The following is a 26,056-nucleotide window of genomic DNA, read 5'->3' on the forward strand; positions in this document are numbered from 1 at the left end:
AATGGCCTTCTTGTCAGTAAGTCCATAAACCTAGTGAAATACACATGGCACAGCCATCCTGTAGGACACACAAGACATACACCACTACATTGACACGTGGCCAGGAAGACACTGAGGTGTGACACAGGTAGCTATGTTTGACATCCTGACCCAATGGGATACACACCTATGGACAAATGACGGCTGCCAATAACAATAGATGCTACTCTAGAGCCACAAGGGACCATTTTAAAACCACACAGTGACAATGACATGGTCTGCACTGGCAGTACAATTTAGAAGATTAACTATTCAACATTACGTAAGGCCACATAGTCAATCCCACACCTTCCCAAGCAATAAGTACAGGGGAAGGGGTGAGCAATGCGTGTTGCTGCAGGTCAAACACCATGAGACACATAGCATGATGATGCTGACTCACATGTAGGTGACATGGAAATACTGAGGCAGTACCAACATCACACATCACTCTTGGGGTGACGTTGCCAGCTAGCAATAAGGAAGTGGACTGTGCTATGAACACATATTGATGTGAAACTAATGCAAACTGCACACTGCTGCACATACTGAAAGAGCCAATTTTCCATCCGAAGAACAGATGTATAGGGAGATATCCCTTCCTGCACACATACATCCACCTCCACAAGCCAGTTAGCCAGCTCACCTGGTGTAAGCTCAGTAGTGTAGGTGCACGGTTGCACATGAGCCACTGGCAGAGGGAACCACAAAGGTCTACATGAAACCAAGTCACACATGGGACAATTGGGCATTGTCAATACTGAACACATCCGTGCTGCCAACTTAGGGAGATGTGTTGGGCATTGCCACCAAGCCCAATTAAAGGGCCCCACCTCTGGTTTTCATCTGCAATTACACATGTCCAAGTGGATGGGATATCCAGGTCAAGTAGTGCAACCATGTTACCATCACATTGGAATTTATTGTGTGTGTGGAATTATCATGTCCCCTCCAGTGAACCACACTAAAACATATTGCTCGCTACATAACACATGGGAGATACACACTGAACTGTAATTTTAAAACTAATCCATAGATATCAGGTCAATGAGCCAAACACAAGGTTTCAAGTCAAACAACCCAATGCCGAAAGAACCTCACAGAAGCCCAGGATCCCACACAATGCCACAAACACATATGAGTCACAGACAACACAAGATATCAACTGCCATATTACATGACATTCATGGTGCAACAACAAAATACATACTCCTATTTTCTCTTTCAGCTGATCTGGGTTACAGGATCCAGCCATGGATCATGACCCCATTCCCCAACTCAAGCACAGCAGCAAAGCGTGCAGAGCGTGCCTATAATGAGGCACATTGGAGGACACGCACCATTGTTGAACAGACCTTTGGCATCCTGAAGTCCAGATTCTGGTGCTTGGACATCACCAGAGGCAGCCTCCTATATTCCCCAGAAATGGTCTGCAAGATCATGTTGACTTGCGCCATCCTGCACACCATTTGTTTTAGGAGGAACATTCCCCTGTATGAACCTGAACAAGAACTGTCTGAAGAGGAGGAGGAGGTGGATGGTCCTGGGAAAATGAGGGGGAACATCCAAACACAGCTGCAGGAATGCGTCGCAGACAACAGATAGTTCAAAATATTTGTCAACAATAATCACTATAAACACATTGTTACGATATGGAATTAAACACCTCACTTTATCACTGAATCCTGCTCTGGGTAAATATTTATGCATCACATGCTCTTTAGGAATCTGAGTATTAACTTAGGGAGCATGTCACAAAGACAAATCTGACTACTTCTGATGCCACATCACATTTGATGGGTATGATTGTACAGCAACATCATGCATAGTTTGTATGAAAACCATCCTTTCTATTTCACATTTGAAGGGCAAATTCATAGGACCACAGCTGTGACAGATATCCATGTTGCCAACATGGTCTATTGTAGCATATGACACACAACTATGACATCATCATTCATTAGGTAAATAAGTGCATCATACATGAGGCAGTGGGTGTGAAATTGCATTTGTAACAGGAATGTATGAACAGACCCTTGACATTAGTAAGTGTGACATTAGCTATCTCTGCTAGGAGCTTGTGTGACAAGAGGTGCATCAGTCCTGAAAATGGATAGCACGAGTGTCCCAGGTACGACAAGCAATGCTCACAGGACATGCTCTGTGCAGTCCATCCCAGGTAATAATTCCTGCCACAGCCACGTTTTAAGTCTCTGCCCTACCTTCTCTAGGGGGCGCTGTAAATGGACCATCTGTACCCTGGGAATCATCATCAACACTCACCCAGACTCCCATTTTGACTCCTGTTTGCTTTTCTTTTCAGTATGGCATGCCATAGTACAACTACATTTGTCTGCATGAACTTCAGGTCCCATAATGCACTGCCTGGTAGTTGGTAAGACCTGTAATCTTCTGTCCATTGCTTCCCATGGGAAAAGTCCTGTTGGCCCCTTATACTGGATTCTCTCCTCCAGGACTTGTGAGAAACAGAAGCTGCAGACACCTGTGAGCTCTCTCATGCAGCCCAGCCATTTGACTCTGCCCTTGCTGCTGCATGGAACTGCTTAGAAGCTGTCATTCCCTGCAGCTCATTGTCATGCACTGGAGTACAATTCATTTGTGTACCAGACCCCTTGTTGGATTGTGTTACAGTTCTGAGTACCCCTGAAACTGCTCTCTGTTTCCACAGTGTTGTTCCTGCTTGTTCCAGTCAGACTCTGCTCCCTGCTTTTCTGCCTTGTTCATGTTTGTTCCTGACAGAGCCTGCTTCCTGTTAGCCAGACCGGTTCCAGTCTTTGTGTCAACCAGAGCCTGTTCCCTGTGCCTGCATTTGCCTCCTAGTTGGTTTTCATGCCCTCCGTTTGCTCTTGGGGTATTGTGTCTGGTAAGTGTACGATCAGTCCTCAACTCTATAGAATAGTTTAACTTTGTTTTTGTACTGCCACGTGTTTTCCAGGGGGCTAATCCAGCCCCCATCCTTTGTCTGGTTTTGCATGTATTCATTAATGCCAAACAGTGACAGTTTGCTATGGCTGTATTCCTGGACCTGGTACCAACAAACAAGGGCTGGTCTTGTGTATGTAAGGACAATCCATTTTGTGCCCTGACTGTTCAGACACAGATTCACATCTGCGGCCACCTTTCAATGGGGCTTGCGTGGCGACTAGCTCTGGGATTAATCTGCACAGAGGCACTGATGTTTCCTGTTGCTGTGGGAAGTTCAGAGCCCTACCCTGTGTACAAACGTAGTGATGAGGCCTACGTGTTTATCCAGTACTGATCCGTAACATATTTGTCCACACCAAGGTTGCTCTGTCTTCACTCTTCTGTATTTTCTGCTGTACCATAGCTGCCCTATCCCCTTGTATGCTTTACGCGGATCTTCGGTTTTAGGTCAAATCTGCTTTGAAAGATACTCTGTGAACTCAAGAGTTGACTCCACAGACTCCTGACTAGACCTGCACGAAACTGTTACACCATGGAGGCCAATACTGACACAGGGTACACATGCCCACACACTTGAATTGGACACTTTTGTGCAATGCACCTCTGAAAATATATGAACACATGCAGCCTGGGCTGCTGGTCCTCCACAGCCACAGGAGAAACATAAGTAATTTACATTAGTCAAATGGATTTGTACATAACAATTTAATGATTAGAATTGAGGTTCTGTGTCTCAAACACTGTACCTACCAACATGTTCAAATGCCTGACTTATGAGTAGTATACACAAAAGTGACCATGAAGTGGTAGGCAACAATTAATGACATGTGGGGGCTAACATATCCGACATAGCCCTCATCAGTCATCCTCGATCTTCCCTGTGTATTGTTTGTGTTGGGAAATGTATTGTCCCCAAAATCAAACAACTACACACAGCAAAAGAGTCAACACATATCACAAACAAATATCATGACTTTTGTACCTCACTGATTGATATCTGATGTTGACACACATTTGTAACACATTCATACATGAACATCATGCATAATGTATTGCATGCAGTTCCAACAGAAGCACACAATTAGTTGTAACAGTCAAATCACACACAAAACACACAGGCCATGATTTATATTTTTTGTAGTGTAGCCTTGCTGTCCTCTATTGACGTAACATTTGTGCAAACTCACAAATTCCATTTTAATTACCTAAGTTTGCGCTTCTGTTAAGTCAGTAAAAAAAAGCAAATCCTGCGCAAAGATATTAGAAATGTGGGCCGCAGTTGCATGGTCTACCACATGTGGCCAAACACTAGAACACACTCTGCTGCCATACCATCCTATCTTTGTCTAGATATAGGCTGCATGCACGTTAAATAAAGAAAAATGACGCAAACACAGTTTGAGTCAGAAAGTTTTACGCAAATGCATCGAAAAATGATGCAAACGCACACTAAACATCAATAGGTCCCTAGCGTTAATTCCACCAGTGCACCCCAAGCATGCGGATAGCCATAGAAATTGTATTTTTCCATGAATGCGTGGGATTTTGATGCTTATGTAGCTTATGCGTCAAAAATATTGATGCAAACTACGTGTCAAAAATTCACACGCACAACGGAAAACAGGGCACACATAGGATAGGAACTGATGTAATAGGATATCCTGTTTACAGAAATGATACAGTGGGTGGACTTTCACTTTGCAGTCTGTGATTTTTCTAGTCTGTGTGGCTGTGTGTTGGTCTTGCTGTCTTGTGGATTGTGTATTTTGTCTCTTGTGTGGTCCATCTATCAAGCAAGACGGCTGCGTTGGTCAAAGGTGCTCTATGAAGAATATTCAACACCTCCCAGAACGAGCACCAGCTCAAGCATCGCTGGGCTGACCTGGTGGGCCGAGAGCAGTACCTGCTAGACCACCTGGGTGTGGTTATTGGTGGCCCTGTTGGTGAGTATCACATTGACAAATGTATACAGTTGAATGCTCCGTAGTGACAGTAGCAGACGTCGCGACATCCTGCATGCAATGTTTGTGGTCATGTAGAATGCAAGTTGAACAAACTGTTAGTGTTCCAATAATGTGATGTATTACACATGTTTATATATGGTAACAATGCAGTCCACAGTTTCGTTGAGCCATGTCCGACTATTATTCAGGGCCATATGTACCAAGCTCTTGATAACTTTCACTAATGGCTAAGTTTACTGAATTTTTGTGTTTATGTCAGGACAAATATTCATTCACATGGACAAACCCAAATGGCCCATTCTGCTTTCAGATTGCACACTCACAAAAGAGGGTCTTCTAATGGCATTTAGTATTAGGCGTTCAAATCCTATCATTGAGTCGCAGGCACCTATTTCAGTTTTTTCTTGAGCACAATTACCTGGACTGAGCTATTGCAGTTACCATCTGTTTAAAGTTGGTGCTAACCCATTTTCAGAAGGGGAAGGGTCCCCATGGGATCCCTTCCTCTTTGTGAATGCATGGCCACAAACTATTTCTGAGCATGAAGTTGTGCAAGGGACCACTGACTGCTTCCAAAAATCTATTTTAGTAATGAAATAGGTCGCTAAAATTACTTTCTGTATACCCCTGCTGAAATATTGCTGCATTTCAACAAATGTTAACATCTCAATATAAAAGCAGTCACTGACATGGTGGTCTGCTGAGCTCAGCAGATCAGCATTCCTGTGAGTGCTGCCATTCCAAAGGGGTTTGCAAAATGAGACCTACCTCATCATGATTGAAGAGGTAGGTCATTTGCTACCCCATTTTGTATTTGCAAACAGTGTCATTTAGAGTGTTCTACCTCTGATCATCAAACTTGCTAATTGCTAGCTGCTGAGACTCGCAATGTGTGAATCACAATACCTGATATAGGTACATATGACCCTGAGTGACACATTTCAGGTGCAATGACTACGCCTGTGCCCATTCATTCTGTCAATGATGATCAGCTAAGACACTGTTGTCATACATTCTTTCGCAGTTTTGGAACAGCAAAGTGGGCAATCCATGTTTAGTGCTACGTTGTCATCATTACACCGACAGGATCCCTGCCATCATGTTGTCATAGGTAGCATATACAGCTTGGGTGACACTGCCAATGGGGCATATCTTACCTACATACAACACTGGCACACCTATTATGGACCACTGAAAGCACGATAATTCCTGAATGCAAATCGACCCACATGTCCATCACACAGTTACTCATTGTCCCTTGATGCACAAGCCACAATACCCGAGTCATTTGTATTTCAGTGCACCAGGAAGGTACCATTGCAATTGTCACCCAATAACAAATAATGAAGTGGAGTACCATCTGAAATGGATTAGCCACAAAAGTGTGTAGTTAGGTTTAGCACCACATGATTGTTGGGGCTATTGCATATGTGCATATGTGTGTCTATCACTCACTGGAGTGACAGTGTCAATGCAGGTTTGTCCCCCAGCATTTAGCCCCACATGTTGTACTCCATTTCCGTGGCACTTAAGTGGCATGTTATAGGTGTGCATGCAGGTCAAGGCCAGATGTGTGCTTCCATCAATGTGGGTGATTTAGGAAATGTGTCAGTGAGATCTGATGTTGATGGTTGTCCACAAATGGAAACATGAATGTAGATGTGATTGACCAGTTGTTGACTCACTCCTAGTTGGCAGGCTTTTTTACATGTGTTCCACTCACTAAATCCATGTACAGCTGAACAAAGCTTCGTGGTTGTCCTTGACGGTTGAAAAGATGTATTGCATGCCCATCCCCCTTGAGGCAAAGGATTAGGGGGATAAAATATATTTAGCTAGGTGTGATGGTCACAGTGTAGATAACATACATCTAATTCAAGCATGCATGTGTGACAAACTACACTGACCCCTTATGATTGGCAACTGCATACCATCCTGCCACTTCCATATACAAATCACAGGTCTTGTGTGCCTTGAGATTGATCCAGATGATTGGGATTAGCTGGCCTGTCACATGTTGAGTACTTGCTGCATTTGCATTATGACACATTGCACTACATTAATGCACAGATCAGTTAGTTTGGTAAACACCTTGTTGTGCTTTGCAGTGCTGTTAAATAGTTGATGGGAAGGCTGCATTGCCATGTCATTCCTCAGGGACAATCTATCATCTGTACTGTGATTTGGACTTCATATGCAATTTGTGAGGGAGTGTTAGGTTATCATCTGTACATGCATCACACAATGATGACACTAATGTTTGCCTGTCTCTTTTTTACAGCTGCCAACATGAATGGTGCACAACTCAGGGAGTTCTAGAGGTGGGCAGTGCGATACAGGCACATCCTGGATGTGGAGGCTGTGTTTAGAATGATGGCAAGACGCTATTGTCGGGAGAGAGCCACTGGAGCATGGCGGGCTTTTAGCCAAGGGGGCTCGGCACTGGCCATAACAGGGGCCGCCACCACCCCGACTGCAGGCAGTGACACAGTGGGTACCAGTATCTCCACCACACCCTCAACATCTGGAGCACAAGCCACAACACCTGCTGCACCATCTATTCCGCCACCCCGACCACAGCATCTGCACCCACAGTTGCTATGACTTCAGCAACACAAACCACCACAGCAGCTGGTATGGACATGGCCGCATCCAGGCAGCTTCAGCGGGATATGCGTAATGTCCTAAAGAAAATGGACAGTCTCCAGCGTGACGTATCTCGCAATAGCCAGAGACTGAAATCTATCCAAAAAGCTCTGAGGAGGGCAAACCTCTAAATCCTGTTTTGCCTCACCCCTAATTCCGTCCCCTCCCTCCTCTTTCTTTATACTGTTTGTTATGTGGGTTTACGGGGGTTTAGTGTAATGTAGTGTAGCATTTAGTTAGAGTAGTGTAGTAATAATACAGCTAAGTCAAGAAGGAATCAACAGTTTATTCAATAGACTCCTTGCACACCATCTCTCCTCTCCAGGTTCTCCCGTCCTGTCACAGCCACTCCAACATTCTAAGGTGAGCTCCGCGGTGTTCCATTACCCAACATTCTAAGGAGAACACCTGGAGTGTACCACTTGAGATAGATTATAATCTACACAAAAAGACTTGCTAACTTAATAAAAATATAACTGTATGAACTAAAGCATTGTTGAAAATACTTCATAATAATATGGAATAAAGAATAGAGGATATCCACAGATTGGAACAAGTAGGCTATTAGTTTAGATAGGATAAGTACTTTGGGGCGGGGGGAGTTGTATTATTACATTTTAGGTTGTGTGTGGGTGGGGGGAGTTGATGGTGGTGTTTTTGTGTATTATTAAAAAAAGAAATATGAAAAAATGCAAAAAAATATATATTTGTTTAGCATTAGTATCTGTTTAGGTTAGTATATGTTGTCCTACATGTGTCCCGTCATGTAAGAGGGGTGGGGGGGTTAATGTTTAGAGTGTTTAGTTACATGTGGTAAATAAGTTTAGCATAGGGTAGTTAGGGCCAGCTGTGGATAATGTATAAATAGGATAGGTTAGGTTAGTATAGGTGTGTGACATATTTTAAGTTTTTTTTAATACATATTTAATAAAGTTTTAGATACTCCTTTACGGTATGTGTCATATGCTTGGGGACCTGGGCCTTTGCATGTGTGTAAAGTGGCAAATTTGTGTTTCCTGTGTATACCGTCCTGCATCCACATCCCATTCTTGACATGTTTTTTCCCACTTCCAAATGAGCTGTCCCATTGGCAGCTACAACAAAGCTACTTCTCTATGTATCTGCCATCCATTGTGCCCACCACTCAAGGTGACTATGGCACCCATGTATTGGACAGGTAGGTGTGCTTTTTAAGCTGTCATCATTTGGGTCCTGTGTTGGAATCTTGGGCACTGTGGGATGTCTGCCTTCAGCCTGATGTTCATGTGAACCCTGATAAACTGAGTGGTGTCAAATTCTTATGAGGTTAAGTATACAAAATTCACACCTATGAGTGTAGATTGTACTCCCAGGTGATGTTATTGTCCAAACACTCTTACACAGCCATTCCTGCTGTATGTTGTGGTTGTTGGTTTTATGTTTAGAGTCAAATGTCATATACACAGTGATTGTCTTGTAGGGGATGTGGGCAGCATTGAGTTTAACCTTGTAGATACCTTGGGCCGGGCATATACAATTTTTACACAGCATTTGCCTGTTAGTGGTGCTTTCACTTCAGAAATGATCCACAAGCAGAACAGATGATTTTAAAATCCAGACCCTTATGCATAGATATCAGCCCACATTCTTTCTATGCTCTTGTATCGACATTCTGTGACTATTGACATGTTACATGCATCACAAATCTCCAGCACATTAGTGCAGCAACATCCCTGTGGTAGTCAGCCATGTCTGCCCTGAGGGAGTCCTGATTATTGTCATGCATTCAGTGAAAAGTTTGGGAGGCCAGGTGTTGTGGCAACTCCCTCACACACTGTTGGAGTCCTTGCAGTAGTGATTGTTGGACTTGCATGGCTGATGACTGTTCTGCGGATGTCATCATGCACATGTGCATCCCTTCAAGGCTGGCTGCCATATTTTGCATCCCCACCCACACCTCCTTGGCCAGCTCCCGATATACTCCCACAACTGTCCTCTCAAAGCTGGTCCCAGTGTCATCAGAGTCCTCAGCTGTGTTGGAGCTGGGAGGGCGTAGTATTGGGGTGGTGGGTGGGTCCTCTGGGTTGGCTGCTACATCTGTGCTCCTCCTTCTGACTGGAGGTGGGGTCTGGAAGATTCCCAGGACATCTTGGAGGGTTTCCTGTCTGATGGTTGTCAGCTCGTCATCCATGTCATCAGGGTAGTCCAGGACAGGCAGATCCACAGGAGAGCCATCTTCCTCTGCAATGAGATATTGTACAATTAGTGTGTCTTTGTTATGGCAGTTGTAATGTGACGTCACTGACTTCCTATTAGTGGAACATTGTAATCTGGGTTCCGGTTCATTATTCCTGTCAATAATATTTGCATTCTCACAGGCCTATGCCCCACTTGCATGTCACATGTAGTGTGGGAAGTTTGGGAAATTGTCTGCATCACATCCTCTAGAAGTAGGTTCTGTCCAAATTGTGTCTTGCCACCTTCTTGTCCTACTCAGCGCTCCCTCTGCTACCATTAGCATGGTGAAGCCTTGCAATGCTTGTTTGTGTTCTGATACCACATGCACCACACATAATAATATGGCCCTGACCCAGGCTATGATATTTCACATACACCTATACGTTGCTGGGACCTTTCACCATACCATGTATTGTATTGGCATGACACGATACAGGTGTCCGCATTGGTAGTTTGTCATGTTGATGTTTGCGTATGTGTGCTACATTGCATTGCGCTGATGGGCCTGGCAGAGTTCAATTTCCTCTAATGACTGTGCGGGTGTGTTTCACTAGCTACACACATATGTCATCCCCCTCAATGCTGTTGTCTTAGCAGTATGACAGTTGAGACGTGGCACTGTGGCATTGCAGCTATTGTAACACAGGCACGGGGTAGACCCTGGAATGGGCAGCATGGATATGAGATTACTGCTGTGTACTTCATAATGTAAGTGACAGTGCCTGATGTTTATTGAGTCTATGGACATGAGCAGTTGACAGGAGTTGCACTTGGATAGGAAATGAAGGGGATTGATCACGTAGTCATCCTGAACTCACATTTTTAGTGTGTTTGTGCCATGGGCACCTAACTGCCATTTCCTAATTGACCAGCACACACAGCACGGTAGTAGTGACAAATGTTGTCAAAGGTAAATGCCGCTTGAGGCAATGGCCTGAGACTGGGCATTGTCCCCTAGTTCACATTCCGACAGTACCAGCTATCCTGTGACAGCAGCCCAGTTTTACATTCTACCCTACCCTCCTGGACTGCTTTCGCCTTTCCAGCAGCCTTGGCATGGCGGTGTACCCCCATGCAAATGTTGTTGGTGTGGCATTGTGCTGTGCTCCTAGATGCCCCTGCACAGCACATGCACCCGCGCCGTGCCCCTTTGCGCTTTCCACTGCTTGATTTCCATGGCTGACATGCATTGAGTAGTAGGTATGTACCTCACCCTTCTTGCACCAGACATTTAAGCATTTTTTCCCCCATGCAACTTACCCGGCATATGTGTTGTTTCCTGAAAGTCTGCACAGTCCTGTCCTGCAATTCCTGTAACGATCTCCTCCGGGATGATGGCTGCAACCATCTCCTCCATCTCGTCCAGGGCCTCCTGCGGTGCTAGACTCCCACCTCCAGTCTGCAGTGCTGCCTTCCTGTTCCTTGCCATTTTCTCCTTTGTAATGTGCTTGCAGTCATGCCAGCATTTCTTACACTCGGTAACAGTTCTCCTGACCTCTGCCACACTGTTTATCTTGTCCACAATTTGTGGCCAAATTGCCTCTCTCCTCCCAATTAGCAATTTAGAGGTGAGGAAGAGTTGATGCTTGTGCTCCATCACCTCTCTGACCAGTATTTCATGCTCCTCTGCGCTGAAACAACACTTCCTTTTCTTCTTGTCTCTCCCCTGGGTCTTGTCTGTGTCCTCCTGGCTGGTTCCTGGTAGATTGAGGTCTGCCTAGGGCCTCTCCTGGCTTCTGGAATCCATTTTGTGGCTCCTTAGCACTGTTTGCTGTGTTTACGTCACTTTTTGAGACTATTGCGGGGAAAAATGGCACATATCTGGTTTGCAACGTTTTCCATGTCGCAAACCGGATTAGAGTCGTTTTTCCTGCGTTAACTTCATTTTGCTTTAGGACACGGTGCAATGGTTAGCTTAAAAAAAAATTACTCTTGCCAGTTCTTAGCGCCACAGTGTGTCAAAGTATAAATTTGACGCACGGGTGGCACTAAGAAATGGCGTTAGCCCACGTTACGTTTTTTGACGCAAAACTGCGTTAGCGCAGTTTTGCATCAAAAAAGTATAAATATGGGCCTCAGTATGCTACTCGCAAAAAAACAATTCCATTAATGCCTTTCTTCTCATGCTGAATGTAAACCTGTATTTAATTGCATCAGTGGCATCAATCGAAAGACAACTTGGCCTTTAATCACTAGTTGCGGTAAATTACGCTGTCAAATTCACAAAAAAGTATCGGAGAGAAACCAGGCAGGACTCTTAAGAGTTTGCTCACCAGATGTGGTGTTCGAGGAGGAAGAAATATATGCATTCAGAAGAATTTAGAAGAATTGTCACTTAGCTAAACCTCTCTTTGGAAAGCAAAAAGGTGAATTATGAAAATAAATACAAAATTCAAGTGAGCAAGGTGTAAACAATTATCTATTAACATAATTTATGAATCAATAATTCAATGTGCTCTTATATAACATTGAGAAATATCAAATCAATAAGTTAATATTCACTTTAAAGGTGCTTGAGGCTATCCATGAAGGGCCTGTTTTTTGACTATACTTCAGCATCCACCAACACCAGAAGAAACTAAGGGCTGGATTTAGGAGGGCCTAGAGCCTACTTGCACCACTTTAGTGGCAATTTTTTATGATGCTAATGTGGCCCAATGATGCCAAATTCGCTGCACCATATTTACAAAGTGGTGCAATGCATGCATTGTGCCACTTTGTAACCCCTTGAGCCACATGTATGCAAGGGGTGCGTCCCCTTTTAGGGGCGGGCGCAAAAATGGCACAGTGGAATATAAGAGAATCCACTGTGCCATTTTTAACAGCTATGTTTAGTGCTTGCACAGAACTGGTGTTAAAAGGGGGCATACCATTGTTTTCAATGGGCCCCTATGTACTCTGCAGGATAAGCGCCAAAAGTTTTGTGCTAATCCTGCACAGCACATCAATAGTGTCAGAAATTTTGGCATTATTGCCCCTACCCTGTCCTAAGACATATAGTCGAGTGTCCAGAAATAATGATTCTAATGTTTATCCAACAATGGAGGGCAAACATAACATACAACTTGAAAGGGATGCAAGAAATTTGTGTTATGTGCAGCACTGCACAAATATTGTTATTTGATGCAGCATTTTGGACTTGACAATAAACACCCCATAAGATAAACAATGCTATGAATACAGAGTAGAGTTCCTACCCAACACTGCACACTACCACTTAACCCGAAGAGTCCATGTTCACCTACTCCCATACATAACCATAAAAACAAGACTATAGTTTATATTCTCTTACCAGCAGACTCATAAATACAGTTCACCTTATCCTGCCTATTCCCTAGCACCAATAATCCCCACAGTACAGTCAATAGTGTAACCAAAATATATTTTTCATTTTTTTTAAAGACAAATAGTCCTGGGTGAACTAATGGGCAGCCCTAGATCATGAGCAGCTCCCCACACCGTAAAGGTTTCCTACTATGACTGTGCTGTAGGATGTGAAGGACATGGTGCAGAAGATATTGCTATATATTGAACAGTATGATGTCGTCCTGGCTTTACGTCTGTGTGGAGATGTTATTATTCATTGTACTATTCATTGTACCTTTGGAAGCATCTCCTTCATGGAATCCAGAATGTGATGATGCGGCAAGCTGATGTCAGGAATGGAATGGTGTAGTGAGAAAGGGTCTAGGAGGAGATCAGGAAGGCTGTGTTTCATAACTGCTGAAGGTGTTATGACTGCTTAACTACAATAAAGGAAAGCTGTGAAAAGGAAGAAGAATTCTGTGGAATAATCTTTACATTCTGCTCAGTTAACTCAGGGATAATGCTAAACGTATCCAGATTGTAGTTTATGAGGCTATTGCTGTCTACCGTCTTCCTTTTCTTCAAACACATTATGAGGAGTACACCAATTAAAACTTAGACCAAATTGTGATAGAGAAACATCAGTGCTAAAGGTCATCAATGTTCCATGCCCCACCATTGGCTGAAGATTAGTTTTCTGCTTTGCCATACCACAAATATCAGGTACAAATAAAACATCGAAATATCATCTAATTTAAATAGAATAGGAGTCTCACGATGATCGGTTGTAATGACCTTGGATACTTGCCTTGATTAGTGAAAATATATTTAAGCTATGAAAATATGAGATTTGAAGTACACATTTCTGCTACTTGCCATCCGATTGGTATCCACAATATTCATGGAAGCATTGATGCACTTCATTGGTATCGAAGTCCATCAGTATGTAGAATAAACACAATAACGCTTAGAATTTAAAAAAGGGAATAGCATTAACATTTTCACAGAATGCCTACCAACTGTTGTGGTCTCCGCATTACAACTTTCACTAAAATTAAATCCTTACAAATTCTATGTTATAGGAAAAATAATATTAGTCATCATAGTCTCTAAAGTACGAAAATCCCTAGACTGTATGCTCCACTCCAAGCTACCTCTTAGTATCCGCAAGAATACTGCAACATTAACATCATTCATGCTCACTTTTCTACTTCCGTTTTGAACAACAAATAAATGGTTCATAACCATAGGATTGTATGGATAATAGTTATCCTTAAATTTGCATGAAAAAATTTGCTCTGAGCTCTAACGCAAATGGAAGCTAAAATCAGCCAGCGTCAACATGTGAAAAGGTGACCCTAGCTGATGTTTTGTATCTGTAACAGCTCAGTGGCCAGCTGATTTTAGTGAGCATCAGATTAGGAGGTTGATTTATGAAGCTGCTAGTGCCACATTGCGCAACATTTGCATAATTTTTTTAACACAAATGTGGCATTAAAGTGGCATGTCCCCCGTGCCATATTTACAAAGTGGCTCAATGCATACATTGCGCCACATTATGCCTGGGCCAGACATAGGCACTCATTACAACCCTGGCAGTTGGTGTTAAAGTGGTGGTAATGCCGCCATCAGGCTGGCAGTAACTACCGCCAAATTATGACCATGGCGGAAAGATCTCCGAAAGACATCCAATGAACCACACCGACCGTTAGGGTGGAAACAACAGCCACCACGGCAGTAGCCGCCTACAGCCAGGCGAAAGTCAATTTTCCACCCACCATATTATGACCCAGGATACTGCCACCTTTTCCGGGGTGGTACCAATGGCATCAAAAGCCTGGCAGAAACAGACCTCAGAAAGGAAAGGACTCACCATTGGCGATACTGGGAACAACCATGCCACCATGGAACCTGAACTGCATAATCTTCTACTTTCTGCTCCACCATGAACACCAACACAGGCGAAGACGACAACTGTGAGTACAGCCATCTAGTACACAAAGGAGGGAGGAAAAAGAGAGTAGCACACACACACAACCCCCCCCCCCCCCAACACCATACACACAACCAGCTGCATTACAAAAACAATTTAACCCTGTATCTCAGATGAATAATGCAAGGACAAAATGATTTTGCAAAAGTGAATGTAATGAGATCAACACAGCATGAAAAATAAGTTAGGCAAGATAATAGATATATACATATGTACGGAAAAAGGGACACAGCCCAGTCCACTATTTGCATAGTCCACATGGCCACAGGCCAAAGTCCAAGGCCACACATGTCACCTGCTTCAACACAGAGAGAACACTGCAGGGGCATCAGTTGGTAAATAGTCAGGCACCACAGGGGGAAGGGGGCCGGGGGCGCACCTCAGCTGGGAGATGTAACAAGACCACTGGTTCTGTTCTGGAGGGGGCAAAGTGCCCTGTGCCCTTGGTCCTGGGGATTGATGGGCCACAGTCTCTTGAGTCGGTGTCTTGCCCACTGGTTCTGGAGGGAGCATCGTGCCTTGTGCTTGATCCTGGGGAGTGTTGGGCATGTGGGTTTACTTACCTACTGGTTCTAGAGGGGGCAACCTTCCCTGTGCTCTTGGTCTTGGGGAGTGTTGGGCATGTGGGTTTACTTACCTACTGGTTCTAGAGGGGGCAACCTTCCCTGTGCTCTTGGTCTTGGGGAGTGCTGCTGGTGGGGGGTGGCTCCTGCCCATCCCCTGCAGCCTCAGACGGCTGTACAGTGGTGGTGGTGCTGCTGGTGGGGGGAGGCTCCTGTTCATCCCCTCAACCTTGGATGGCTGCACAACTATGGTTGGTGGTGGGGGCTCCGTCACAGTTCCTGCCCCTTGGTCTTCCTGCCTGCTGGTGCAGGCTCCTTGGTCTTCCTGGCAGCTGGGGCAGGCTCCTTTCCCTTCTTGCCTGCTGGTGCAGGCTCCTTTGTCTTCCTGGCAGCTGGGGCAGTCTCCTTTCCCTTCTTGCCTGCTAAGGCAGGCTCCTTGGTCTTTCTGGCAGCTGGGGCAGGCTCCTTTTCCTTGAGGCTGCCTGGTGCAGGCTCCTTTACCTTCAGGACATGTAGTCTGGATCCTTTTCCACCACGAGTAGGTGTGGTGACGACTGGGTCTGTGGACTGGGTGGCTGAGGTGCTTGACTGGGCTCTTCTTACCTTGCCCATACATGCAAGATGGGGGAGGGGTAGGGACGAGGTCAATGGTGGGTAGGAGAGACTGGATCGATCTCTGTTGGGCCGCCAATCCAGTGTGAATGCCCTCCAGGAATGCATTAGATTGTTGCATCTGGGCTGCCAGCCCCTGGATGGCATTCACAATGGTTGACTGCCCTACAGAGATGGATCTCAGGAGGTCAATAGCCTCCTTACTCAGAGCAGCAGGGCTAACTGGGGCTGGGCCTGGGGCGAAGGAGATGCCCACCCTCCTTGGTGAGCGGGCACAGGAAACTCAATGAGGGGTTGCTGAGAGGGTGGTGCTGGTACGGGTTTGCAGATGTACCTGTAGCTGGGGTGCTCACAGAAGTGTCCGCCACCACAAGGGAGCTTCCATCGGAGGAGGTATCTGTGTCAGAACTGTCCCCTCCAGCCTCTCTCCCACTGGTGCCCTCAGCGTCGGTGGACTCTGCCTCCTGGGTCCTGTGGAATGCAGCTCCCTCCGTAGCCAGTGCCTCTGCTCCTCCCCCAGATGATGCTAATGCACATAAGGACAGGATGAAAAAACAAAAAGAAGGGAGAAGAGACACAGGAGACACTTGGTCAATGGCTGCACCAACACCACCACTGGCATACACAGCACCCTCACACACAAGGAAAAGGCCTACGCAATATGCCATAGCACTACCAGAGAAGTAGCAGCCAAGGCATGGGAAGGGGCACACACCGCCAAATGCAGCACGGCTGGGACCCACGCAGCCCTGACCAGCTATGGATGCCTACGAGCTAGGTAGCAAGATTTTCACTCTGAACCCTAGCCACCAGAGGACCTATGCTGCAATGTCAGGCCTGGCCTAGGGGCACCCACTGACACACATCCCCCACCCGGATACCACCCTACCATGCATAAGTTGTAATGATAGGCATTGTACTCACCCCCTTGTGGCTGCTGTGATGCCCTCAAGCGCCCACCCTGCTCAGGATAGGTCACGCCAGTATGCAGGCCATCAGGGGGGTCAGGGTTCGGTGGGCACCCCTTCCCCAGCTGGACCTCTGCCATCTTCCGTGCCCAGCATCTCAGGTTCGTTTGCGACAGTGGGTGCCCTGCCTGCCATAGACCCCCAGGGTCCGCACCTCCTTGGCGATGCATGCCATATACCATTTTTTTGATGGGCACTGACCTGCAGAAGCAATACACACAGGAAAATTGAATTACACAATCAGTCCTGCCTGTTACACATATGACCCACCATACCCGTTTTCATCACCATTGACAGACACATGGCCCAGTACACAACCTATACGCCGCCCTGAGGACATCCACCCACCCCCCTTACACGAGGCCTTCACACACACCACTCCATGCATTCATGCCACATGCATCGTGCACAGTGTACTCTCCTGTTTGTCTGGAGGCCCATATACCAGTCCGTACTGGGGTAGGACCCCATCCACCAGTCTCTCCAACTCCTCCGAAGTGAAGGGTGGGGCCCTTCCCCCGGTCACACAGGCCATGGTAAGAGGCCATGGTAAGTTCCAGACACAGGTCACAGCAAAACATGCAATGTAGGTCCTCTCCTGTGGAAGATCAGGTAGCAAGTGAGGAATCAGACAGAAAATGTCGGTCACGTCCGCGGCGGTGCATACCGTCACCACTAGCATAGATCACCATTAGCCACTGTAACCCATTGAGCCCAATTATAACCTAAAAGGTTCCCGACCGCCTCCTGCAACGGCGCCCAACGTCAGTGGGTTTACCTCACTTCCACCTGTCCCTCCACACAGGACAGGCAGACGCCATTTCGGGGGGGGGGGGGAAGCCCTGGAATAATTCTGTGTCACTGGTAAAATTAGGACATACTGAACAAGTCACACTGACCCATTACTAGTTAACAGCATGCAAAGTTCTGTTGTAGCGCCATTGCTCAGTTTGTGACCGGATCCTCACTCTTTTTCCCCCATATATTCCTATCGCTGCAGATGAATAGGAGATGGACACATACCCCCGTGTACAGACCCCTGGTGGACCTGGCACCACAGGAGGGCAGGCACATTATCCTCACCTATAAACTTGACAAGGCCATAATCACAGAGCTGTGTGCCCAACTGGAGCCTGACCTGATATCTGCTATCCGTCTCCCCACTGGGATCCACCCTCTTGTGCAAGTTCTATCAGTGCACCATTTCCTGGCAAATGGTTCTTTCCAAGTGACAGTGGGCTAGGCAGCAGGAATGTCACAGCCAGTGTTCTCAACAGTGCTGACAAGAGCGTTGTCTGCCCTGATTAAACTCATGTGCAGCTACATTGTTTTCCCCCAGGTTGAAGATTTGGCCACAGTGAAGGCCGAGCTCTATGCAATAGGACATATCCCCAACATAATTGGGGTGGTTGATGGAACACATATCGGATTCCCCCACCCCCGCCAGGATGAAGAGTATTTAGAAAGTGGAAGAGTTTCTACTCTATGAATGTACAGATGGTGTGCTTGGTGGACCAGTACATCTCCCACGTCAATGCTAAGTATCCTGTGGTGGTACACAATGCCTTTGTTCTGAGGAATAGCAGCATCCCAAATATAATGGGCCAACTACAGAGGCACAGGGTGTGGCTAATAGGTGAGCCCTGGTTCCCACCCAGTAGATGTTGGGGTATGGGTATGGTGTGGGCCATATGGGATAGAATGAGGCTAAGTGTTGTCCCTCAATATTTCAGGTGACTCTGGTTACCCTAACCTCTCATGGTTGCTGACCCCTGTGAGGAATGCCAGGACAAGGGCAGAAGAACGTTATAATGAGGCCCATGGGCGAACCAGAAGGATAATTGAAAGGACCTTTGGCCTCCTGAAGACCATGTTCTGGTGCCTCCATCTGACAGGTGGATCCCTGTGCTACTCACCCAAGAAGGTCTGCCAGATAGTGGTGGCATGCTGCATGTTGCATAACCTGGCCCTCAGACACCATGTCCCATTCCTGCAGGAGGAGGTGGCGGGAGATGCCTGTGTGCCAGCAGTGGGCCCTGTGGACAGTGAGGATGAGGAGGCAGAGGATGAGGATGAGGACAACAGAACATCAGTGATCAGACAATACTTCCAATGACACACAGGTAGGACAGTGTTACTTCACATTTCAATTACATTAGTTTGAATTTCTGTGGCACTGGCATGATGATATTTCCCATCTCTATGCTCACTTACTGTTCCCTCTGGCAATTCATTTTGCAGATATTGGTGACCGCACATCTACTCCTGGTGTGATCACTTCAGCCAGCTACAGGTCGTTGATCTATGCTCATTTTCTGTACAGTTGATTTGCAATGTTTGTACTTTTTTCAATGAATACATAATTGATATACATGACACACTCCAAGCTTCTTTTTTTTCAAGGGTGTTTATTGAAGTGTTAAAATATAGAGGGGCAAGTGCAGTGGGATGGGGTGATGATGGAGGAAAGTCCAGGGTATTGTTCCAGTCTTTTTGTAGCACAGGTGCATTGTCCAAGGGGATATGGGAAGGGGAGCAATGGCGGTTTAAGGTGGACAGGGTGACTGAGTCGGACACAAGGGTGACAATCAGGAGAGTCTCATTTCCTGGGGGGGGGGTCTTGGCAAGTGTCTCTGGCTTCTGTCTGGATCACAAGGAACGTTTGTGGGGTGGTCACCTTCTGCAGGGTAGGGGTGCTGGTGGCCGTGAGTCCTGTGGCGGGGCCTCCTGTCCACTAGCATAGCGGAGGTGGAAGGCTGTTCAGATGTCTGGCTAGTGGCAGGGGCCTGCTGTTGTGTGACTGCCCCCCTCATAATATTGGCCAAGTGTGCCAGAATCCCTGCTATGGAGATCAGAGTGTTGTTGGTTGCCTGCAAGTCCTCCCTGATACCCTGATACTGTCCCTCCTGCAGCCACCTGTTCTCCTGCACATTGTCCAGGATCTAGCCCATCGTGTCCTGGGAATGTTGATAGGCTCCCAGGATCTCTGAAAGTGACTCCTGGAGAGTTGGTTCCCTGGCCTATCCTCCCCGCTGGTGCACAGCACTCCTCCCAGTTTCCCTGTTGGCCTGTGATCCTGTCCCCTGAACTGTGTGCCCACTGACCTAAGGTCCCTGATTGTCTTGGGTATAAGGTGTGGCCTGGGGTCCCCGTAGAGGTGGACACACTGCTGATTGATGTGTCCTGGGGACAGAGGTGTGGGTACGCTGGGTGGGTGCTGTGGTGGTGTTTCCTTATGGGTGAGGCTCTGTGGTGGTGTATGACTGGGCATGGGTAACCGGCTGTCCAGAGGTCCCTGATGGGCCAGGTAGGTCATCCAGGTCCTGAAGACCAGAGTTGCTGTCATCTCTGTTGGCCTCTTCTGTTGGGGAACTGGATATTGCTGGCACCCCCTCTCTGCTGACATTGGCTGGGGTACCTGTGGGGATGTAAAGGATGTATTATGGTTTCTGTGTCTGACATACTGTGCATCCGTGGCTTGCCCTCTTTGGTTGTATTTGCCCTGGCAGCTTTCACTTGCGTATGTTGGTGTATGGTGGGATGATTAGTTCTCTATGGTGTGCATGCTTTAGTGATGAGTGTCCATGCAGGGCTGTGAGGGGTGTCCATGCATTGGTAGAACATGCAGGGCTTGGCATTGGGATGAGTGAGATGTGATGGTGGGTTGTGTTGGAAGTGCTGGAGTGTTGGGAGTGAGGGTGAGGGTGGGGCTATGTGATGGCATGCAGGTAGGAGGGTGATACCAGTAGAGAGTTGACTTACCAGAGTGCAGTCCTCTTCCTACTCCGGCCAGGCCCTCAGGATGCAGGATTGGCAAGACTTGCTCCTCCCATGCTGTTAGTTGTGGGGGAGGAGGTGGGGGTCCACCGCTAGTCCCCTGTACAGCGAGCTGGTGTCTTGCTGCCATGGAACGTACCTTCCCCCGTAGGTCGTTCCACCCCTTCCTGATGTCATCACTAGTTCTTGGGTGCTGTCCCACGGCGCTGACCCTGTCCACGGTTCTCCGCCATAGCTCCATCTTCCTATCTATCGATATCTGCTGCTCCTGTGCTCCAAACAGCTGTGGCTCTACCCTGATGATTTCCTCCACCATGACCCTTAGCTCCTCCTCTGTGAAACGGGGGTGTCTTTGTGGTGCCATGGGTGTTGTGTGAGGGGTGAGGGTTGTGGGTAATGTGGGAGTGTGTTTTATAGTTGTGTGGGTGTGTGGTGTGGTGTGTGTATGGGTGTCAGGTGTGTGTTGTTTGAATTCTCCAATGTGGTGTTGTTTTGTCCATAGGTGTCCATTTTGAGCGCAGCGGTATGTACCACCAGAGGTTTACTTCCGTTGAATGTCCTCCGTGGTGATTCGTGGGTCATAATGTGGTGGGCTCAGTTCTGTTGGTGTAACAGTGTGTGTTTGGATACGGCAGTTTATCAATGATCTTTGGTGTGGCAGATTTGTGTCTGTGGCTGAATACTGTCGGATTGGTGTTTGTGTGTCATAATATGGTGAACGTATATCCCCACCGTGGCAGTAAGTTGGTGGCAGTCAGCGTGGTGGTACGTGGTATTTACCACCAATGTCATAATGAGGGCCATAATGTATGCAAGAGGGGGTGTTCCAGCACTAGGAGGCCCAAAAAAATGGCGTAGTGAAATTTTACAGATTTCACTGCATCATTTTTTCTGTCATTTTTAACGCCTACTCAGAGCATGCATTAAGATGACGCGCCTATTTAAATCAATGGGCCTCCTTGCACTTTGCTACACCAGCATCAACATTTTTTATGCTACTGTGTAAAACGCCACAATAGCATCAAAAATGTTGACACTATTGTTCTAACTACAGCCATAGTGTGTTAAATACGGCTCAATCATGGTGGCATCATGTGCCGTTAGGGGGGCACAGAAAAAGTGGCACATCACAGCTGATGTGCCACTTTTTCATACAACTGGGCATAAAAAATACTCTTAAGAGTTCACTTTCCGGGGTGCCAGCAAGGAATAACAAAAGTGTCAATTAAACAAAGAGAACTCTCCATGGTTCGAGAAACACATACTGCTCTACATTTTCTTTGAGCTGTGTTGTAACTTTCTTTTCCATTACTTTGTTTGGGTATGGTAGGTTAGGTATTGGTCAGTAGTTTTGCCAGCATCTTCGTTCCTGCTGATGTTTTTTAGGAGAGGATTTTGTTTCTCCCTAACTCTTAAAAGGGAGAAATCAGTTATATATACCGTATCTCCAATGAGTGAGGATTGTTTTAATGAGTGCAGCTGTGCACAGTTTCACTGGTAAATTGTAGAAATCTAGAAGATTGTCCTGCATACCTTAAAAGTATCCTAATTTGACAGTTCTCAAAAAATACAAAGATCTTCCTTGTTTAAACCCTATTAGTCCGTACTGAAAATTACACAATTTGACTTTATTACTTTACTGCTTTGGTAATATGCAACGAGCTCTCAAAGCAGAAGTTTGTAGCTTGAAAAAAACAAATGGTCCTAAAGCACTTGAACTTTCTCCCAGTGTGTGGGTGTCAATTGTGTTGTTTCCAGCTTAGGACCCCCAGGCTTTCATTAGCTGTCTGAACATGAAAAAAGGTGCATTGGCAGTCCGGCTCTAAGGGCCAGATGTAGAAAGCGTTTTGCATGGTGCAAACAGCGAATTTCACTGTTTGCGCCATGCAAAACGTACATCGCGATGCTCATTCCCATTTTGCGAATCGGTATCCTGGTTACCAACTCGCAAAATGGGAATGCGACTCGCAAATAGGAAGGGGTGTTTGGAAAGCAATTCGCAGTTAGCACCCATTTCAAATGGGTGCTAACCCATTCGCAAAATGGAAGGGGTCCCCGTGGGCCCCATTCCCTTTGTGAATGGCTCTGAAAAAATTCAACAAAAATGTTTCATTTTTTCGTGTGTGTTGCAACTTGTTTTCCTTTAAGGAACACGGGCTGCAATACAAAAAAAAAACTGCTTTATTAACAAGCAGTCACAGACATGGTGGTCTGCTGTCTCCAGCAGGCCACCATCCCTGTGAGTGCTGCGAATCGGAAGGAGGTCACAAATTGCGACCCATCTCATTATTATTAATGAGGTGGGTCTTTGCAACCCCCCTTCCGATTCGCAAATGGTGTCAGGGACACCATCCAGCGTCCGGGTTTGCGACTCACAAATTGCAAGTGGCCCAGACTCGCAATTTGCGAGTCGCAAACCCATTTTTTCATAAATCTAGCCCTAATTTGGGCAGGGATTCTGATGTACATTGACTAGCATTTTAACAGGGAATGGGTTGCAGACCAAACGTAGAAACCCAGACAGCTGAGACTCCCCCGCCAGAAACCAATCACTTTTAATGAAGTGGGGGCCACTAATTTCGTGGTGTGGGGAGTTTGGCAATTTACAAAAGGGCTCCTGCTCCGCCCCAACTTTAAATGAGGCCTCTAGTGCATTTGTTTGTGTTGGGTAGAAGTTATTGGTTTAGGCTCTTGTGTGTTGTCAGACTTTGATGTTAAATGTGAAGGTGTGGAGGTAGATGTGCATAGTTGTATTTTGGAAGTTATATGATTGATTTAAGGCAGAGATGGTTTTTAGTCTGCTTACTAGGTTGCCATGGGCACTAGAGCGAGCAACGCAACTGACTCCCCTCACTAGGGTGACATCTCACTCTGTCAGGTGTTCTTAACACTCCTCAGCCACCTTCAACATAGCCTGTCTGCCATATCAAAAATCACTACTGTTCGAGAGAAAACATTATTAACAGAAATGAATCACTAAAATAATGTGCAATAACATGTATTTGAAGGCCTAACTTAAAACATGTGTTAAAAAATTAAACGTGCAGCTTTAAAAAGTGACTGACATGGTGTTCACTACAACGTTTTTTATATGAAATAATAATGTTTAATGAAAATGTATTTTGATTTATCATAATTATATGTGAAGAAGATTAATTATTGATGTACTACAAAACTAATGGTTTGAAATTACTAGAAATATTTTGTTCTTCTTGTTTAGCATTAGTTAAAAGACTCATGTTTTAGCATTTTCTAGAAGCACCATGTTCAAATGTTGCTGATTTCACTGAAATGTTTGCAAGCAGTTTATTAGACATCCTGTGTGACTTGCACGTTGGAATTTTCTGTCCTACTTTTGCTGCTTATGTTGTACATCAGCTTTATTTTCTGAAAGAAAGCAATGTTAGCTAAATTTCCTGTTTGGTGCTGCTGTTTAACTAAATTATTGTTACACGGAAGCTGCCATCCTGTGACACTATTTTGGAGGGATACAACTAAAGCACATATGAAAGTTTATTGGCTGCACGCTAACCCACCTCATAGTATTGTTCAATAGAGGTTTTGCTAGTAACTTTTGGGACTTTAATATAGCAAAGTTTTAGGACATGTAAATCAGTTCCTGTTCTTGTTCTGTGCTTAGTTAGATGTGTTTCTTTTATTAAGCTTTTGCTTATGACTTTAACAATTCAATTTACTTTAGGCTCAATATTTCTGATCTGTTTTCCCTTTCCTGTTCCTGATGCTGCTTTCTGAAGACCTGCACTTCCTCCACTCTGCTGAAGAATAATCTGCAAGTTGCTGTCTCTTTTAGGAGAGGTATAACCAATGTACATTTGTTTTTCCTTTGCAGGTTTTCTCTTTAGAAATCCAACCACATGTTTTTGGTTAGTGCCATAGTTAGATGTTTTCCAAAATAATTTTTGCCATATTTTTATTTTTACATGAAACCCAAACATGCTTTTCAAATTAGAGTAATAGCTAGAGATGCCTGACGTAATATTTGATTTAAATGTTTATTAATTGACTGCGATTAGTTCAACTGCACAAACTGTTTCTATTTATTACTTAATTCTGCTGTTATTTTGTATTGGTGCTCATTTGGAGTGTTCAATGTTAAATGATTTAACAAGATTGAGATTCTTTAGACACTTTGGACAGCCTGTGTTGTTTTTGTAACATTTGGTCTTGCACATGATCTACGTGACCTTAGCATTGTAAATTTAAGAACAGTAAATGTTTACTTTTTACTAAAACGGTGTAGTGATTCATGACCACATAGGTCAAGATGTGTTTAAATTACTGACTCATTATGGCATATGTTGTTATTGTTTGATAGCTATTGGTTCTCATTGTTTGATTGGATAATTTTTTACCCTGTCTGAGTCAAAAGATTCAAGTTGACCTCTCTGGTAGATGTCACTGCCCGTTTATGTGTCACCATATCGTAATAATACAAAATGTAATAATACACAATATTATAAAGTCACTCGCCCACAGATTTTGGTAGCAGAGTTGATGGTTTCACCTGCATAGGAGGAAAACATCCTAGTTTTGATGGTATTGTCTCAATTTGAGAGAAATATCCTACATTCGAGAAATTTGGTTTTGCCATTGCTTGTTGAAAATTTTGTTTTTTTGGAAATGTGGTTTTGCCAGTGCTTGTTTGGATTAAATATGGTATGCTCCCATTGTTACTAGCGTTGTTTGAGTTCTGAATTGGGTTTGCATTTGCAATGCTTTGGCATATCACAGGTGAATTGCGATGTATATGAGAAATAGGGAGTTTGCGTACTCCAATGTAGTTTAAGTAGGGAGTTTGCATACTCCAAAGGGTGACTGTAGGGAAGTTGGTGTACTTCAATTGAGTGTGGCGCTTTGTGCTAAAAAATTGCCGACATGGTCGTTGGTATACAGTCCTTGCGTTGGTGTAAGACTCCGGAGAATTGAAAAAGTGCAGCAGACACTAGGTCATATAATGAAAATGAGTTATGCTTCATGTATACAGTTGTCACAAACAGAGTAGGATTGGCACATCGGAAATTATTA

The sequence above is a fragment of the Pleurodeles waltl genome, chromosome 3_1, assembly GCF_031143425.1.
Source record: "Pleurodeles waltl isolate 20211129_DDA chromosome 3_1, aPleWal1.hap1.20221129, whole genome shotgun sequence".
NCBI lineage: Eukaryota > Metazoa > Chordata > Amphibia > Caudata > Salamandridae > Pleurodeles > Pleurodeles waltl.